The sequence below is a fragment of the Populus alba genome, chromosome 1, assembly GCF_005239225.2.
Source record: "Populus alba chromosome 1, ASM523922v2, whole genome shotgun sequence".
Lineage (NCBI taxonomy): Eukaryota > Viridiplantae > Streptophyta > Magnoliopsida > Malpighiales > Salicaceae > Populus > Populus alba.
This window is the reverse complement of record NC_133284.1, coordinates 45746442-45762562: the sequence shown is the minus strand read 5'-3', so window position 1 is coordinate 45762562 and position 16121 is coordinate 45746442.

Sequence of the window (16121 nt, the reverse complement as noted above, 5' to 3'; positions counted from 1 at the left end):
AGCTTAAGAGAGAAGAAGAAAAGAGAGGGAATTGCTAAAAATGATGAAAGAAAAAAGGAGATTGTTAACAAGATGAGTGTATTGAGGTATTTTTTGAGCTTCATATCACCTGAAAAGGTAGATCGATGTTGGGGAGATATTTTTTTCAATTTGATTTTTGTTTTTCAATTAATTTGGGGTTTTCTGGCTTAGGATATTTGTAAAGTCCCGGCTAAATTCTTCATTAAATATAAAAATTCTAACCCAAAAATAAAATGATTTAAATTAAAATTGAGGAAATTAAAACTTAATGTCAAGGGCAAAACTGAAATGAAATGATAAGAGGAGAAATCAATTAGAAAATTATGGGGACAAATTGAGAATTAAATGAAAAGGTAGGGTTAATGTGTAATTGGTCAAAGAATTGACTATAAAAAAATTATCTCCCTCCCTCTTTAATGGCTAGCAAAAAGTAAAGAGTATAGGAGAAAGGAAAAAACATAAAATTAAAGAGAATTCATAGGGAAAACCATTAGAAAACCAACAAAATTAAAGAGGGACAGTGAATTACCATCCTTAAACACTTTATTAAGAGGGAGAAGTGATGCAAAGGAAAAAAAACTCAAAGGGGTTGTCATGACAAAGAGGGAAAAGAAGGAGGCATTTGGAGAATCTCAACAAGCTAAGATTCAAATACTAGATTAATGTTTAGTAAGGTGTTCTAAATCCAATTTAGTAATTTCATACAAAACAAATAATAACTAGGATAAAAATCTTAGAATTAATGCTATGGTTCATGATAGAAATTTTGAGGAAATATAAATTGATGATAAATTGACTCAATAGGGTTAGGATAACTTGTAATGATTGTTAAATTAGTGAGAATCAATGAAGAAGGCATGTAATCCGAAAGGCATTCACGGCTGACCAAGGGGTGCTAATTGATTTATGATGGAAATATGTTTATTTAAATGAATTGTAAGTTATCAATCCATAATTTTGTGTGTGTGATGTTTTATTTAAGGAATTAGCTTCTTGATTATGAGATTAGTGTTCGGTAACAAGCGAATAAACTAGCTTCCTGGTAAGGGGATTAATGCCCGATAAAGAGTAAGGGAGATAGTTTCTCATAAATAAAATTAATGCCTTGTAATTGATAGAGGAACTAATTAACCAATGAGGAAACTAATATGGGGTAATTGATAAAGAAACTAATTAACCAGTGAGGAAACTAGCGCCCGAAAAATAGACAAGAAGACTTAATTGCCCAGTCATGGGTTATCTCCCAAATACGGAGGGTGAAAATAAATACCCAAGTGGGTGAGTGAATACTTAAAAATGGATCAATAACTTAGGATTGAGGGTGACTATAATTCATATTAAATTAATTGAAATTAATTGATTTGTAAAAGAAATCATTGATAATGATATAATATAATTGTAATAAAAGTAAAATTCAAGGTTGTTTTTTCGTTTAGTTTTTTTTATTAAGTAACTTCATCATATTTAAATTAAATTAAATTATAGAAATTTCATAACTTTGAACAAATTGATAAATATATAGGATTTTTGTTAGTTAAAATTAATGATTATTTAATCTATGTTTTTTCTGTAATTTCTACTTGGCATCTAAGAAATGAGAATCCTTATTTGTCCTACTAAACTATTTAAATTAGAAAATGTTAATCAACTTTTATGTTTACAACTCTTTTTTATGATAGAATTATGAATATATGCAATTAACTCATGATGCTTTATGATAATCTATATATATATATATGATAAATAAATTACAATGATGGAAGTTTTGGAATGTAGGATTAAATGTTATTTTAATTCCATTGATATTTTTTAGTTTTTAAAAAAAGATTGAATGATTTTTTTAACTAATTTTTTCGTAATTGAAATCAAGACTCGTGGATGACATGTCATTTTTTTTTTAATAAAAAAAAAATAGCATCCACCTACTTTGAAAAAAAATAGCACGTGGCCCGCAAGTCGAACTTGTTTTTTTTTTTATTTAATTTAATTTCTAAATAATTTAAAACATAGCATGTTTGTGAAAAAAAAAAGAAGATAAATTTAGAATTTGTTTTAGATGTTATTTTTAAAATTTCATCTAATTTTAACTTTGTTCTTAAACAATTGTTAGCCTAAATTGTCTATTTTTGTTGTTATATAATTAAGCAAAGTCAAGCTCATGAGCCATATCGCTGATTATAAGTTGACAATTGATTCGATATATTACTACATTGGTATTTACAAAAACCATTATTGTTTTGAAATTTTTTTAGTTAAGCTATGGTTTTTATCAATCTTTTATGTTGTATTCATACTTGTTAGGTCATTTAGATCATATTTAGTCAACTCCTTATAATTTAGCTTGGAAACTCGAGTTAAAAATGGATTTGTATCATAAGGTATAAAAAATGATTAACATGATTGGGTTTTTTATGACATTTATGGACAGTTCCTGCAACAATGCATAAAAGTTGTATTATTTTTATATTTTTTAATATATTTGTATTAAAATTATTTAAAAAATTTTAAATAAATAATATTTTTAACTGCAATACTGAATAACTTGACGTTGTTTGGTAGTGCAGTAGAAAAGCACTTTTCAAAAATTTTTGATTTTTTTTTTTTTGCTTTGAATTAGTATGTTTTTGAATGTTTTTAAATCATTTTAATGTACTGATCTCAAAAATAATTTTTAAAAAAATAAAAATATATTATTAACATGTTTTTCTGAGTAAAAAATATTTTAAAAACAAAACAACAATTACACCGTCAAACACACACACACACAGTGAGATGAGATTCTGTAGTATATGGTCTCCGAGACCCTTAGAGAGAATTGAGGAGCAGTATTTTAGGGCAGATATTGTATTCATGCACTTGGCAAGCACACGAACATTTACGAAATCAAAAGGCAGTCACACAGTATACAATTTTCAGTCTTCTAAGCCAGAACGACTTGGAATTTAAAAAACAAAAGCTCGAAGAACTTGGCCCCTTTTGCCTTTGGCTGCTAAGCCAAATACTGGGTTACTTTACCATATCATTTTTCTTGTTTTTTCCCCCTCTTCTTCTGCCTTGTTTGTTTCAAGGAAACTGAATTCCAGGAATTCAGTTTCCTCATTTTTCAATGTTTGGCAACCATCCGGAAAGTTAGTCAAAGAAAAGTTAATTCCTTAACTTTCCGGTCAACAAGGAAATTACTTTCACCCGCAGGAAAGTGTTTTCTTTTCCTTATCAAAAAGAAAACACTGTGTCCGAAAATAGTTGAAAAGCAAAGAAGATCTGTTGGAGAATCACACTTGCATTCGTCACATTCAAACAAGCTCACAGAAAAACCCCAACCAAATTTATCACAAGCAACCCATAAAAAAACACAAGTTTTCTTGCACATTCGGCAGCTTCCCCAACCAGTCTACCTTGTTTGAACAAAATGCAAATAGGAGGGGAAATAATGACAATATGACAGAAAAGTGTCGGGATATAGTGATTTTTTGCTGCTGTAGCTCGTACAAACCAAACATTCTTTAGTTGTCCCGTTCTTCTTCCCTATTTGATGTGATTGGGGAAGATAGTTCGATCAGACGTTAATGGTAGCTAGCAACACAGCGTTATCTCTCATGGCTGATCCCACGACTCTTGAATAAAAATTGAGCTGCTACACAGCAGTTAACAGTGTGAGATTCAAAAATCCTGAGGAGCCATGTCTTGTCACTGTCGAAAATTGGGGCATCGAGATTATTACACGCTTCATCTGCGCCAATGTCGACGCGAGCGGGGAATGAAGCAAGATGTTTTCTGCTTGAAGGGAAACTGGAATGAGAGTGGAATGAGAGGGGAATAAAAGAAACCAAATATTAAGTTATGAGAAACCGAACGTGGTGTCCTAATTAAGTTATGGAGAAACCGAATGATGATGTCTAATGTTAGGGTCTAACAGCTCAGTGGAGTCTAGCTCAGTGGTCATACATGTGGACAAATTGGCTTGAGCCTTTTGCAACTATCCCGAGTTTGATCATCAATACTTTTAGAGTATCTTGAACCTGTCATTTTCCCCGCGAAAGTGCCAGTTCATTTTCCTAACATTACCTATCGGATGTTCTTTTCAGTGGAATTCCTTTTCCCGGGAATTTAGTTCGTGGTGATCAAATCAGCAAATATATTACACCAGTAAGCTGGCTGCTACGACACATGACCCCATTTTTATATTTGATTTGATTTCACAACAAAAAAAAAAAAATCTCCAGGTCGAAATCAATCGCATAAATGGTCCATTAAATGATTGATTTGAAATTTATCTACTTCAAGATTAGAATTGAATTGAATTAAAAATATATATATAAAAAAATAAAAAACTTGATACGATCTAACGGATTAATTTGACAAGATTCAATTAAAAAATCTATTATAACTTGTTAATTTTTTTATTAAAATAATATTATTTTAATTTTTTTAAAAAAAAATATTAATTTAATAATTTGGTGAACTTGATAAAAATAAAAATCTGGTCGGTTTAAAAATTAAAATGGTGACACTTGTAAATGTATGGTGGGCAATATTTATCACGTTGTAACAAATTATTATACATGGAAAGTAGTGTATGATTCCATCATTATCATGATTAAATATACAAGGATGGGGACCTTTTTTCGAAGCAAAAATGAGAGGAAAAAAAACTGTGCTTTTCTATATTTGAAATTGAAGAAAAATTATTTTTGTTTCTTCTCTCTTCATATTATCTAGAGTCGTGCTAGCCTTTTATCATTTTTCTAGCATATGATTGTTTAAAGAATAAATCTTATCCGCGATTCATAAGTGCATAGGTATATATATATATATAAATATAAAAAAGGTTCCATAGAACTTAAAAACACAAACTAAACAAAGAAAATACATGTTAAGTAATCATAAATAATTTATGATCACAATGTTTTTTTTAAAATTTGATGGAAATTTATTTATGATAGTTTGAATTTTTTTTATATAAAAAAAAAGACTCCTCCATGAGAAATCAACTTTGTTGATGTTTTTTTATATTATTAATATGAATTTGCGGGCAGTTTATACTTTTACTAATTTTATAAATTTTAAAATTAATAATTATATAAACTTTTAGTTATTATTATATTAATATTAAAAAATAAAATTAAAACTCTTAATGTCAAGATGTTATCAATGTGGCTACTATATGTTAACTCTGCTGATGTTTGAATTGCCGTCTCAAAGTACCTTTCTGTGCTCCCACTTGCTTGTCCGAAAGCCACCTGTACAGTCCACATTTTTTTTCTTGGCCTCAATTTTCTTTCTTTTGAAAAAGAAAAGAAGGACAAGACCATACCGCCTGCTGTTGTTTACTCTACGAAAGTCTTGTCTGGACACTGACAGTTTGTTATAAAAAGAATGAATTCATAAGACGTCAGCAAACTGACTTGGTTGACTTTGTATTGTCCAATTGCAATCCCCTCAAGTAACCACCCACCCCCAAGCCTTTGCCTTTGGATTATGCATCCAATCCCTCTTCTTTTCTTTTTTTCTTTTTCTAATTCCGGTTAGTTTACATATATTTTAATTAATTTTAAAATATTACAAAGTTAATAATTAAAAAAAATTTTCAATAGCCATCAATATCAACAACCTTAAAATTTAAATTTAGAATTACAAAAAAATAAATCTTTTTAATCTAAATTTTTACTACTAGATTACTTACTAGATGATTCCACCTTCTTTTTTATATATACATGAGGAAAGTAATTAATATGGGATAAATTCTGCCATTAGCATTCAAAAAATAATTACATATTATAATAGTACAGGAAGGAAAATGTTCTTTCAGTGAAATAGAACTGTTTGAAGATATTGTTATTCAAAAATGTGGTATTTTAATTTATGTGATTCTACAAATAAAAAAAAAATCAAGAGTTTATAGTTCAATTGACAAGCACATTCTCAGTTTCTTTAAAAAAAAAAAAAACAAGTCTTTTCTTTATAATTAAAAAAAAGAAGAAAAGAAAAATCTTACACAACCAAAAAAAAAAAAAGGATAAAAAGAGATTTGCAATTGTTAACCTATTTGTTTTTCTATTTCAAAAATATTTTTGAAAAAAATTAAAAAAAAGTTTTTTTTTATTTGCTTCAAATTTTTTTGTGTGTGTTTTCAGATCATTTTAATATATTAGAAATCAAAAATAATTTTTAAAAAAATAAAAAAAATATTATTTTAATATATTTTAAATAAAAATATTATAAAAATAATTATAACCACACTTTCAAATATAATTTTTACAATAAAAATACCAACCGCATGCTCGTTTTGCATGCTGGCAACTAAGAGCAACTCCAGCGTAGATAGTAGCCATATATATATATATTTCATCTTTTTTTTTTTCTTGTTTTTAATGCTCAAGAAGGAAGCTAGACAAAATGTTAAAATATTTTTTCTTTCTCATTAATACTATTCCTAGATATCTCTCAAAAAAACTAAAATTAATTAAATATAGCCACATGGAAAAAAATAATATCAAAATCATCAAGAAAAAATAAAACACTTATTTATTTCATTCCAATACAATTAGCTTTTCAAATGGCCTTTTTCATTGAAGTATATATAATATAAAAAAAGGTTATATATATACTATTTAAAATATTATTTTATCTATTTAACTTTTTAAAATACCATCTCCACTTAAAGATGCTTCTAAACTGCATGTGATTGGATTATTTAAAGTAAATTTCAAATAAATTATAAAATAAGTTTCTAAAATAATTAATATTGAAATAATTTTTAACATCCAATTTAACAAATAGAGAATTATATATATATATATATATATATATATATATATATATATATATTCAAAGATAAAATTCCATGCTTTATAGGAGAAACAAAATACAATTTATTAAAAGATAGGAATTCAAGCAGCACAAGCAAGGATTGCATAGGCGGAGAAAAAAAGGTCAATAAGGTTGGTAGATTCCTAGTTACGGCGGTGGAGATGAGTATCCTAGAGGTGGAGTGGCTGGTATGCTGCGAGACGTCAAGGTGGGTCCACAGGGTTGACGAGGGTAAGTGTGTATATGGCGAGCAATTTCAACTACGGAGTGTTAGGAAAAAAAAACTGATAATTTATTATTTAATCCATCCAATTCATGAAATTAAATAATGTTAATATTATATATAATGATGGATAAAAAATTTTAAAAATATTACTAATCAAATGAAAATATATAATCTTTAAAATTCTATTAACCTACCCAAGTAACCCAACTCCAATACCTTATAAAAATAAATTTAATTTGTTGTTATATGATTCGCCTGTTTTTGTAGTTTATTCTTTTATTTTAATCAATGCGTTCAATATTAAATTTAAATTACTTGTTGCAGCTTATATGTCAGGTTTTGAATGAATTTATTTAGCGCAAATCTTAAGTCTAATTAAGATGAACCTATTAAAATTAGTAACAAAAACTCAACTAGTACATCTTCATAATATTAATAAAAAAAAATAATTCAATTTGATATATTCAATTTGCTCAAATTCAAAAAACAAAACCCTCGAGATACTTGATTAATTATGCTCAACATTGAACTAATAAATTTACTATTATTATTATTATTATTATTATATTTTTATTATTGTTAAAATCTCTCTCGAGTAATTTTATAATGATCGGAAAATAAGTAACAACATCTCATTGGTTATTTTTAAGGCTCATTTTATGGAGAAATAGTTGTAGTTGTTTTTTAAAATATTTTTTACTTTGAAATTCATCAAAATAATATTTTTTTATTTTTAAAATTTATTTATCACTTCCTTGAAAAATCCTAAATGCAAGTATTTTATCACTTTTAATGAATTTCAATATATTATAAATTTTATATACTTGTGTCTTTTAAAAAAAATATCATAATTAAAATAACTAATATAATAGCAGTAATTACTCTACCTGCATACCGTAAAACTTTTCGTCTCTCATTAACTAGGGCACATGCATATTATAAAACTTTTCATTAACTCTCATTAACTAGTGCACATGCATACTGGAACCATGGAAGAAACATCACATGTTGACACGATTTCTTTATTACAGTCCTCAATTATGCATATTCTAAAAAATAAAAATAAAAACCAGACTTCTCTCCACATTATTTTTGGAAGACACCAATGATTTTAGTTTTTATGTTCTCATAGAAAAGTACCTCAATGACTTTGAAAATATTTAGGAGTAGCATTATCTGATATTGATTATTTTTTATTCGATTAGATTTTTATAAAAAAAATAATTAAATTAAAGGTTTTTTTAAAAGCTGAAATAGGTTCAAACTGACCGGTTTTGATTTGGTTCAGTTTGGTTTTTAGGATAAAAATTGAATTCAATCTGGTTTTGCTCGATTTTGACTCGGTTTTTTCTGGTTTGGCTCTGTTTTTTTTGTTTTCTTGGTTTTAGCTTGGTTTTTTTATTTGACTCGGTTTTTTTTTTGTTTGAGTTCTGTTTGGTTTTTTTAATTTTATATTTATAAAACCGAACCCAACTAGTCAATTTTTTTAAAAATTTTAATTGGTTTTTTTTTATAATTCAATTTTTTCAGTTATTTTTTTTTATTTTTTTAATTTAATCAGTTTTTTAAAAAAAAATTGTTGCTCATTCTTAGACTCAACACGGTTAAATGTTATATTTAATTAAAATTGTTCTGAATTGGATTGGCATAGTTTTAGAGATAAATAAAGGATGATAAAATTACAAATAACAGGAAATTAATTTTTACCACCAAAGGTACAAATCTACAGGAGGCGTGGGATTGGACATCAAGGGAAGTTCCCAGTAGCACGTGACTAGGGTATGAGTACAAAAAACACAGATAAAATCATTTATTTTAAAGAAAAAAAGAAGAGGTGAGAGCACAGTAAAACCATGTCCTTCATTGACTTTCTCTGATCTCTATCTTTCTCAGAGGGCAGAGCATGCTTTTCCAGTTCTCTACGCGTTGATCTTTATCACAATCAAATCTTTCAGCCTATAGCCTAACATTTAGGGTTAGACTCTGTTGTCTATGTACTTGCACTCGCCCTTCTTCTTCTTTTTAATTAATGTGTTCTAGCTATAACATGGATGCCCTGCCAAGCTTCTCTGCAAGCTTACAGCAAGGTTATGCTGATTTAATAATCCAGTGTACCTGATTCATTTAGTTTAAGTTTTCCGCTGTCTAGTTTGTTATCTAATAATTATTATGAGTTTGGATGGTTTAAATATTATTAAAGATTTAAATAAAAATTAATTATAAAATTTATAAATTTAATCGAGGCGTGAAGAAGCTGACTTTAACATTTACATTAATAAATAAATAATATAATACAGTTTAATTGATCAGATTCTGAGTTTGTTTTTTCAAATATCACCAATTTGAGTGTTACAAACATTAAGATTACTAGAAGCTTACCTAGTTATTCATTTCAGGATCTCAAAAAATTAATTAAAATATATATAAAATGACTTAAACATCCACGATTCTAAAAATAAAATAATAATAATAATAATAACAATAATGCCTTCCCACTATCTTAAATTTATAAAGAGTTGATTAAAAAAATAACCCCACAAAAGGATCTTTATGTTTTGAACCATTTTCCTAGTTTTCTTTTTCTCTACTAGTAAAGTTATACACCTAGTGCAATTAACCCTTTTATTTTACAACTTTTTTTTTAATTTTAGTCATCAAATGCTTGACTCTTTTAGACTAAAAGAAAGCAAGATCAATTTGTTGGGATCAGTAATTTTATGATTAAAGCTAGCTTGTGAGAGAACTTCTAAGAAATCTTAGTTAATAAACTTGTACAAATTCAAAAAGTTGTGTAAGTGTTTACGAGCATGCTGAGCTATCAATTTTACTCTACACGCAACATATTATTATGCTCATATAAAATTGAAACCAAACAATTTTATTGGAACTTTTTCCTAGCAAGATCATACATTGTTTAATTAGTGCTCTCTATAATTAGACAGCTAGCTTGGATGCTGACCCTTCATCTATTTTGAAATTTGGATCAAATAAAGAGTGTATTTGATATCGTAATAATTTTGTAGTTATAGTATGAAAAAAAATTATTTTTATAAAATGTATTTTTGGTTGAGGTTGGTTTGATATTTATATATGTTTGGTTGAAACTGAGGTTGAACAAAAAGTTTTAATATGTTTAGTTAAAGAATGCCTTTTAAATTGAGGTTATAAAATAATTAAAAAAGATATATGTTAATATTGATGGTTTTAATTTAAATATTGTAGATTTAACTATTGCTATTACATCATGCTTGCAATTTTCTTAGTTTCTTAAGCGCGCAATAACACTAGGCAAAATATCATTAGGAACAAAATTGGGATTGCGATCAAATTTTGCAAATGCTACGTCATCAAGCGATCTCCTTCTAATTTTTTGAATAAAATGCAATTAAAAATAAAAATAAGAATTGATTTTTTTTTTAACTAGGCCGAACCCGGTTCAATGCATTTAGCTTTAGACCAGACCCGATCCGTTCGGAACAGTGGAGAGTTCACCCTCCACTATTTGGGACGTAGGATGCGGGGAAGCAGCTCTCAGCTGCTTTCTGCAAACCCGTGGTTCAAACACATTTTATATGGTTCCCGCTACAACAAAAAAGTGAGATTTAGCATTACCAAACATGTTATTTGCGCGGTTTGCTTTAAAAGCAAAATATGTCGCGTAAACAAGGGGGCTCAAAATCTATGAAAGCTCCTACACGGAGCATTGCACGGAAGATACTTTGGTCTGTTTGTTTTTGCGTTTTAAAAATATATTTTTTTAAAAAAATTATTTTGTTTTTTTTAATTATTTTTTTGCTTAAAATTAATATTTTTTTTGTATTTTTAGATTATTTGATGCACTAATATTAAAAATAATTTTTAAAAAATAAAAAAAAAAACATCGCTTTGATACTTTTTTTTTTTAATGAAAAACACTTTAAAAAACAACCACAACCACACTCTCAAACATGCTCTACTTGATGTGGCAGCATTTGTTTTCAAATATATTGTTTGAAATTGTGTTATAAATAATGATTTTTAAATACTTATTTTTTTAAAAAAATATTTTTTATTTTTAGATTATTTTGATATATTGATATTAAATTATTTTTTAAAATAAAAAAATATTATTTTGTTATATATTTTTATGAAAAATATTTTAAAAAGTAACTGTTATCAATCTTTTAAGATATTTTAAATATATTTTTTATTTTTTAAAATTTAATTTTAATATCATTTTATTAAAATAATTTAAAATAAATAATAATAATTTGAATTTAAAAAAATAATAATAATCGCCACCGCAGAGAAAAAGGGAACAACATCCTAATGGTAGAGGGGGGCTACGAGCCTAATCCTTGGCTTGAGATGTCACTGTCACCTTCCCTTAATTACCAAAGTAAGGGGCTTGACAGCATGCGCGTGTCCTGAGAGCACAGTAGGTAGTAGACTTGCTCAGCATCACGTGTTCCTAGTCTGTCCTGTTTTGTTCAGTGGGCCTCATGCGATCCACCAACCAGCAGATCAAGCCCAACTGATTATCCACCCTCCGAATCTTATCAAGCCCACTATCCATGTCCTTTCAATTTGTGCAGCAGTTCTTGGTTATCCCATTTGTTCACCCAGATTGATGTTCTTGAGGGTGTTTGGTTCCATGGTTAAACTTGAGTTTTAAAAAGTAATTATTTTATTTTGTATTTTTTTTTATTATTTTAATATATTAATATTAAAAATAAATTTTAAAAAATAAAAATTATTTTTAATATATATTTTTTTAAAAAACTATTTATATCATTTTTTTTATTCACGTGAGTTATCCGGACCAGCTTGCGCTTGCCTCGACTATTTTTGCATGGACCATAAAATTAACAACCAGCAAAGCCTTTATTAGCCATCAATATTATCAATTTCAGTGCTCGAACTTAAAATTACAGAGGAATAAACCCTTTCATCCTAAGCCTCTAGTGTATTTTTTTTATTCTTTTAATATATTAATATTAAAAATAAATTTTAAAAAATAAAAAAAAATGTTTTTTTAATACATTTTTTTTTTAAAACTATTTATATCATTATCTCATGATGAGGAGCCTATCCCAATGCATTTCTCCTGCCATATTGTAGACATAGCTAATACAAAGGAATTCACCCCGTGCTAAAAAAAAAAGGTCCTCTTTCTTAATTCTAGGAATTCAAACCTTACCGGGCTATAATAAAACATGTTCCTTTCCTTGATTTTCTAGCTTAAAATCTTAACATTAATATTTTAAAAATATAATTTATTAAAAAAAATTAAAATACAGAAAATCAATGTGAAGGACGTACTTTTAAAAACGTTTGACAAAATGTAGTTTCCTAAAATGATACAAAAATATTTATTATTATTAAATTAAAAAATAACTATAATCACTGCAAACCAACCATTCCATTAATAAAATGATTTGGTAGATATTATTCAAGAGATTGCATAATCTTACATAAAAAAAGGTATATTTTGAAGAAAAGTAGTAGATTTAAAGATTTTACCCTAAAATGAAAAGTAAAATCATTGTAGTCCACTCATCTTTTTCTATTCATCACTATTTTTTTTTTCATTCCAACAAAAAAAAAATATGACTTGTTTTTTAATTAAAGATTTTTTTTTTGTCTTTTTACACACGAATTAGTCATCATATATTTGTTTAAAGGTATTATAAACTCTTCTGTGTATTAATGAATAGTTAAATAACCAAAACATTTCTAGAGCCAAAAAAACAAATAACATTGTAAAATAGGGGTATTTTTTTCTTTTCTATACATTAAAAGTACCACCTGCCTTTGGAATCAGAGAAATTAACACATGGAATCGAGGTCTAGGGTATTTTTGCCTCGAGCATGTTGTTAATTTTGGTTTGATAAGGGTAATATTGTCATTCAACAATATTTAACATTTTTTAATTGAAAAAGTTGTTGGCACATGGAGGATGCTGTATATTTTGGGTGACACGTGTGACATCTCTTCGTAGTTTAAAATGTGCTTTCTCCTTCTCATTTTATTTATTATCATCTCCTTTTCCTTTTCAGGTGACGCATGCCACCTTAAAATGATTGGTTTATCGCTGGTTGACTCCCCCCCTTTTATTTCTTTCTTCTACCCTAAAAAATGAGCTATGGTACTTATTATTATTGGTCTTTCATATTTAGTTCTTTGGTTTTGATTTTTTTCTTGTTTTTCTTTTGTTAAATTTTTATTTGTTTTTAGTTTAATCCTTCAATTATAATTTGTAATACATAATGTTTTTTCGATTTGATTATTCTTCTTCTGATTTTTTTAATTTCTTCCTCAACCCTTTTATCAAAAAAATTTATGATTTTTAATTTCATCATTTAAATCATGTTTATAGTTTTTGTTTTTGCAATGGTAAAAGCAGTAGCGATAGTAGTTATATTAATAATAATAATAGCAATTTAATAATTTATGGTTTTTAATTTTATCATTTAAATTATATTTATGATTTCTTTTCCCATCAATAACAATAATAAAAAAAATAAAAATGAATAGCAACAACAATAGTGATTTTACAGGTTCTAATACTGTCAATTTTGGTACATGGAGGTTTTGGCTTTGGATGGTCACAGCTACAATTGGCACTGCCAATGCTGTGGTAATGGACAACCATGCTATGTTAATGTTACTATCAAGGGTGAGAAAAAAATTAAAAAACTAATTAAATCAAGAAAATTAGAAAAAAATAACAACTGAAAGAATCGAATCATGAAAAAAAAATAGATTAAACCGACTAGAATTTTAAAAAAACCGATTGGTTTGGTTTTATAAACCTGAAATCAAATTGAACCTAAACAGAAAAAAACCGAGCCAAGCCGGAAAAAACCAGTCGGTTTGAACTGGTTTTGGTTTTTTTTTTTTTTTAAACTGGTTTTGGTTATTTTTTTAATAAAAACCAAATTGAACAAAAAATAATTACCCTTAATTACTACTATAATCATTTTTGTCTTTAAATTTTCATGTTTACCGGTCCAAGGAGCAAACGTGGCTCTTTGTTACGTGGCTATGATGAAGTGTGTTTGTTTTTTAGGTAGCTTTTGTGGTTGTGATTTTTAAAAAATAAGTTTTAAAAAAGTGTGGTTAATTGGATTTAGATATGTGTTTGGTAAAAATTATGGTTGAGGTTTATGTATAGCAAAAAACATGTATAAAATGTTTGGTTGTTGTTGCTTTTTAAAAGTGCTTTTTACTTAAAAATACAATAGAATAATTGTTTTTTAGTTTTCAAAAATTATTTTTGATATCAACGCATCAAAATGATCTAAAAATACAAAAAAAAATTAATTTGAAGTAAAGAAAAAAATAAAATGAAAATTAAATTTTGAACAAAATGCTTTTGAAACGCAAAAACAAGCAGAGTTTTACGAAACTTAATTAAAAAAACATGTAAGAACTGCTTCATAAAAACTATGTTTCAAACTCAATTTTTTATTGGGTCCCACAATATAAAACATAATTTAATGTATTGCCAAACACCTAACTGCATTTTTTACACCATAAACGTAAAAACTAAACCTAAACAAAATGACCCCACATTATGGAATTGTTTTGCAAGGAGCTATCAAAGTTTTATTTATTTTTATGATGATGTCTTTTATATACAAGAAGAATAATAATTTAAATTTAATTGAAATAGAATAATCTTTTAATACAACCCATCATTCTCTCATTGATATATATTATCTCTAAAAAAATATGTTTTTTTGTTGTTTTATATCATTCATTCGATAAAAATAAAAAACAATCACCATCAACATAAAAAAAAAAAAATCTTAGAATCTTTAAAATAAGAATAAAAAAGGTATATGTCTAACATCAAACCATGTAGAATAACATGAAGCTCCATGACCAGACTCTTATTTGATATAATTTTAAAATTAAATCGTATAAGAGTTGAATTAATATGACTCGATTGATATAATTAAAACTAGATTCTACTAAACAAATTATAGATATTGTTGTTTTATTTTTTTTATGAATACTAACATAAAGATGCTCCAGGTGAACCCGAGTATTAAAATGTGGCTTAATTGACTCGGTTAACTAGACAAAAACCCAATTTGCTTTTTAAAAAATAAAAGAACTTTGTCCAATGTCTTTTTTTTATAAAAAAAGACCGGGCAACAGTATTTTAGATAGACCCAGGTTAAACCTGCCCAACCCATAACCTAAATCTTAACCTTTACTAGGTTCAATAATATTATCTTCTAGAATCTATTTTTTTTTTAATTAAACAAAACAACCTTAAAAACAAGAGGGAGAGTCTTAATCAAAATTTATAATAAAAAAAATTGACATAAACTAAAAAAACATGCATAAAAAAGAGGTAGGGTTTGAATAAAAATTTGAAAGAAGCAGAAAAAAAAGTACAAATGCTACTTTTGTATTTTTCAGCAACTCTCTTTCTCCCCTCTAAAAAATAAAAAATAAAGAGATTATAATAAAAACAAAATAAAATCTTTTACCATTTAGTTTGTTTGGTAGTGTGATTGCAATTGCTTTTCAAATAACTTTTTGTGTCAAAGTACATGCCAATTATTTTTTTTATTTTTTTAAAAATTATTTTTGACATTAGCACATCAAAATGATTTGAAAACATTAAAAACATATTAATTTGAAGTAAATATAAAAATAATCTTTTTTAAAATTTTTTTCAAAAATAATTTTTTAAACACAAAAATAAACGGGAAAGGAACTTTGGCAAAACCACCATGCAAAAATTTAACAAAAAAGCAGATGGGTCAATTTTTTTTTTTATAACAGGATTGTTTTTTTCTTATTTAAATTTGGTAAATTAACTTTTTAATCTCGTGTAAAAAATAAAAATAAATAAATTTTTATAAAATCAAGAATGAAGAGGAAAATACAAATATTAATTCTTAATAAATGCAATATTAATATATTAAATAAAAAAACTAAAAAAAAAAACAGTTTAAGGACAGAAAAAACAGTGACAGTAGAGGAATTCAACAATTGTTTTATTTTTTATTTAATTGTACTATTAGGGGTGTGAGTGGTTGTATTTGCCGTTATTGTTTTATC